The sequence below is a fragment of the Triticum dicoccoides genome, chromosome 1B (assembly GCF_002162155.2).
Source record: "Triticum dicoccoides isolate Atlit2015 ecotype Zavitan chromosome 1B, WEW_v2.0, whole genome shotgun sequence".
Classification (NCBI taxonomy): Eukaryota; Viridiplantae; Streptophyta; class Magnoliopsida; order Poales; family Poaceae; genus Triticum; species Triticum dicoccoides.
The window spans coordinates 675,547,479-675,552,574 of record NC_041381.1 but is presented as its reverse complement, the minus strand read 5'-3'; the positions used below and the strand labels follow the sequence as shown (position 1 = coordinate 675,552,574).

The window sequence follows — 5,096 nt, the reverse complement described above, 5'->3', positions numbered from 1 at the left end:
ACCGGTGTTCACATTTTTTTGGATATATTCCAGACTTTTTGACGATGTGCGTTTAGTGGAAGGGGACGTCCCCTTTAACTACGAAGACGTCTGTGACAACTTCATCAATCCCAAGATGACGTGTCGGCCCAGTCTCCGGGAGGTGATCATAGGAACATGATGTGCGTGCATGTGTTCATATGGGTGAGTGTGTGCATATGTATGAGTGTCTATGTATGTATTGTATTAAAGAAAAGAACTAATAACTTGTAAGGGTTTGTTGCATGCTCAAGGACTTTATGGCTTAGTAAGTAGGAAGACCAACTTAGAGTCTCTACAACCACAATTGCTTAATTCGGTTACTCATAGGTCTATGGACGTGCCCAGTCAGTATCTTGTCACGTCTGTTTTGCATCCTTATTTTTCTTGTGAAACAACCACAGTCCTCATATTCTCCTTATATTGTCCGGTCACGTGCATATGATTGATGAAGAGGAATACAATAAAGAGAAAGAAAGAATAAAGAAAGTGAAAAAAAAGTCCATGGTTGGCAAAATCCTACGTAGCACCCTGCCTGGACACGCCCGGACATCCCCATATCCCCCACATATATCGCTTGGATATGGGGATTTGTGAGCTGCTCGAACATGCCCGTACAAAGTCAGGATTATGGTTGGATGGTTTTTGAACTTCTTTCTCCTGCCTGAACAATTACTGGGCTGTCCGATGGGACGTTTTAGGGCTCCAGTTGGACACGTGAAGTACCCATGGGTATATCTACATGCATAATCTGAAAAATTCACGTGCAGCACGCATGCAGGGGATGCAACAAGGCCAGCAACGCAGCAGGCGTGAAGAGCATTCTGCCATGAATAATCAATCCCATCAAGTGACCTGATTTGAGGGAGGGAGCCGTACGTTTACGTGCTGAGGTACTCACCGTGACGTCCATGCAGTGGTCAGCCAAGAATTTGTATGCAACCCGCCGCACCGATTGCTTTCAGAAAAAATAACCAAAAAATTTGTCCTCATCTTCATCTATTGCTAGTGATTCTAGATATACATATGTATATGTGTCCCCTCTATAAAAGGGGCCGACGCTCGTGAGTACTTAAATCATCCTCACAAGAAGTCACAAGTGATAGGTAGCCATGGAGGTAGAGCAATGGCTTCACATGGCCAACGGCGACGGAGAGAACAGCTACGCCAGCAACTCCAGACTCCAAGTAACTAACGTCCCATGCATGCATGCTTGTTCTCCTTCAGCTGCTTTGTTCTAGCTTGAACTACCTGTACTGAATATTTCTGTTAGGGCATCTTCAATAAATTGTATGTTAGTCTTATTGGTAAAATGTCTATGTCATCAACCAACAAGCTATCATACAACTACTCCAATAGGTTGTATCTAAACTATCCAATAGATGATGAGAAAGTAAATGTGATTGCTCCTTATTTTACCTTGGAGCTTGTGCAAAGGTTGTTGATTATTCTACATGCAACTTTGCTCTCTTTCCACATTTATTAAATGCCACATAATCACTATATCCTAGGTGGCAAATTTACCAACACATATCTTACAACTGTTGAAGACGCCCTTAAGAAATTAATGGAATGTGTTGTGAGCCCGGTTGGGGAAAAAAGTGCATGCATCTATTGCCTTTTGCGTCCAGATATGCTAGATCCATTAATTATTTGTTTCTCCCGCGCGAGCAGGAGAAGGCCATGCTTGAGACCAGGCCGGTGCTCCAGGGCGCCGTGGTGGAGCTGTACAGGTCACTGCCGGCCAGGAGCACCATGGTCGTCGCCGACCTCGGCTGCTCGTCAGGGCCGAACACGCTGCTGCTTGTGTCGTTGGTCATCGGCACAATCTCCGACCACAACCGGGAGGCAGAGCAGGAGCAGCGCCCTCCTGCTGCAGCCATGGAGTTGCAGTTCTTCCTCAACGACCTGCCGGGGAACGACTTCAACCTCGTCTTCAGGTCGCTGGATCGGCTGCAGAAGCTCACCGCCGATAGGAGGCCGCAGTACTACGTGGCCGGGATGCCGGGTTCTTTCTACACCAGGCTGTTCCCATGCCGGAGTGTCCACCTCTTCCACTCCTCCTACTCCCTCATGTGGAGGTCCAAGGTGCGTGCCTGCAAACCAGTTAGAGGCATTGATTGACCTCAAGTGAGAGCCGTGTTAAAACTGCTAGAGAATCTCTTAAACAAACACATATGATTTACTCACTCATTTCTTAGGAAGAAAACAATCTTTTAATATACTTTTTTAAACAATCATGTCTTGCCACAAGGTGCTAGACTATGAGAAAACAGAGGAATGTAAACTCTAGAATGTAATTACATGTTATCCCTTTTTCCCCTATACTTGCTACCAGAATTAGTTTCGAGAAATATCCTGACCATGACGTTATAGATGGCTATCCATTGTCCTAATCGAAAAAGAGGGTATCCCATGTTTTGCTACTTGCTATGAAAGATGATCTTAAGAGCATAATGAAGTGCGATGGACAAACTGACATATGGTTGCATTAAATGTCAAGAGCTGTAGCCAAAATCCAACTTATCCAGCGACAATTCCATCGTGAAATTTAATTCAAACGATAATCCAAACTATGGGAGAAGATAAATACTAAGGAATATTGGTTGTTGAAAGAAAGAAGCCACTTTTAGGGATCAAGTGCATTAGCCAATGACTATTTATCCTTGTGCCAAAGTTGTCACTGGTCGCTACCATTCATTAGGGCTCATATCAGTTCAGTTACCGTGGTTTTCGGTTGGGACTTCGGGGGAGAAAAAGGTATTTCAAATCATACAAAAATCTATTTTACGTATACATATGGACATATAGCACGTGTGTATAAAGTTTAACACATCACTATGTCTTTTCTTCTGTAGCTTGCACACAAGAAAACAAAATGTGTAGATCAAAGATTGACTTGCTATTTGCGCAAATTTGTATTTCTTTATGTAACTTATTAACATATTTTTGAATAAGATTGTGCATAGATGCAATATATATATTCATGGGTTTTTGGAATTTTTAAGGAAAAATAAATTTGTATACATACCAGTATATTGATTTTGTCCCAATAATCACATAAATATATTAGTTCCTTTATGGCTTCTGAAGGTACCGGATGAGCTTTCAAGAGGTGCTTACCTGAATGAAGAGAGCATCTACATTGGCAAGAGTACTCCACCTGCTGTGATAAAACTATACCAAGAAGAGTACCAAAAGGACCTGTCATTGTTCCTGACGCTGCGGTTCAATGAACTTGTATGTGGTGGGCATATGGTGCTAACATTTCTAGGCAGAAAGAGCAAAGACATGTTGTTACATGGTGAAGCAAGCAGCATGTGGGACTTGCTCGCCCAAGCTCTTCTTTCTCTGGTGCTGAAGGTATACTCTATACTATATAGACCCAATGCTAATTTGTATATATCTCCTAGAGCAATCTTATGAATGGAGGGACTTGGAAGCAGCTAATCGGCTGTCACCCGCCCGAATCTTCCCCAATGATCATTTTCCGACAGCATAGCTAATGAGAGACCAAGTGATAGACCACAATGGCCCCATCCCTTTTCCACTCAGCGTAGAGCCAAATTGAACCGAGACAAGAGAAAAGAAGGATGGTATCAACGAATATTCTTTATATTTTTATGTTTCCATCATTGGTAGCTACAAATCATAAGCTCAACTTTCAGAAAATTACAGCTTTCAACAAATTCTAAACTTCCAAAATAGTGCGACAAATTTCCAGGATTTCTTATGAACCTCTACGAGACACAACTTTCAGAAATTACAAGAAACTTCTCCAGAAATTTCTCATTAACTTTCAGAATTGTAAAAGATCAAATGGTTTTCAAAGATTTTGGGTTGAACTATCCAAATATTACGACATCATTATCTAACAAAATTTCAAAAATTTCATGTGAAATTCTAGTGTTTACAATAACAACTAGAAGAAAATAAAATTATATATCGCCACCCTCTACCGTCTCTGGCCCAATGATAACAATCGGCATGGTGGTAGCTGATGGCCACGACATGCGGGTGAAGAGCACGAATTGGTGACGTCCGTGAAACTTGGACACGTAGTGGAGGCAGAGGACGTGATACTCTAATGCCTAGCTAGCAGTGGCAGCGGCCAATCTCGGTAACACTATATCTAGGCATGACAGATAATGGATAAAGGCGGCAGAGGGTCCTTCCATGGAGCGTTGGAACTTATACGGTTGGAAAAAATGTAAAGGGTGGTGTCCATATGAATTGTTAGAGCCATGCATAGCACACATCGCCGAGGAGAAATAGAAGTGCGTTCAAGTCTGCATGGCCTAAGGTTATTGTGACCACGGGTATCCATCTAGGAGATATCTTGGCAGGAAAACTATATATATTTAACATCTTTAAACATGTATATGAATTGATAGAAACATTGAAAAAAAGTATTATTTTTTTACAACTTGTGGCAGGGCCTTGTGGAGAACGAGAAGCTGGTCTCTTTCAACCTTCCATTTTATGCGCCATCTGTGGACGAAGTGAAGGCCGTGATCGAGGAGAACAATCTCTTCAATGTGGAACACATGAGTGTGTTTGAATCAAGTTGGGATCCACAAGACGACGACACACACGATGATGTCGTCTTGGGCTGCACCAGTAGTGGGTTGAATGTTGCCAGGTGCATAAGGGCGGTGGTGGAACCACTGATTAAGAAACACTTCGGCGAGGCCATTCTTGATGATCTGTTTATGGTTTATGCCAGCATGGTTTCAAAGCATCTCAAGAAAGCCAAGGCCAAGTATCCTATAATTACCGTCTATTTGAAGGCCAAGCACTAAGAAATACTTCTCAAGTGTCAATTTGAATAAATGCGGGGAATTCAATATTTCCGGTCCATCGCATATTATATGTAAAAGATGTTTCGTTGATATTTTGTAAGTATGTAAAAAGATGTTTCCTTGTGAATTCCATGAATTTTATGTCAACCAAGTACGCTAGAAACCCTACCATTTAATATGTAATTTTTTTTGATGACGTTGTATAAGAATAAGAATGTATGGCTAGTTGGTTACATAGAAAAGACATTTGTATAATTTTATGCATCTTCTATTTGT

General features: G+C 41.8%; 1 pseudogene; it reads left to right on the top strand.

The window, feature by feature from the left end:
* The first annotated feature begins 1,130 nt into the window (after positions 1-1,130).
* LOC119312238 lies at positions 1,131-4,820 on the top strand (annotated as a pseudogene).
* The last annotated feature ends 276 nt before the right edge of the window (positions 4,821-5,096 follow it).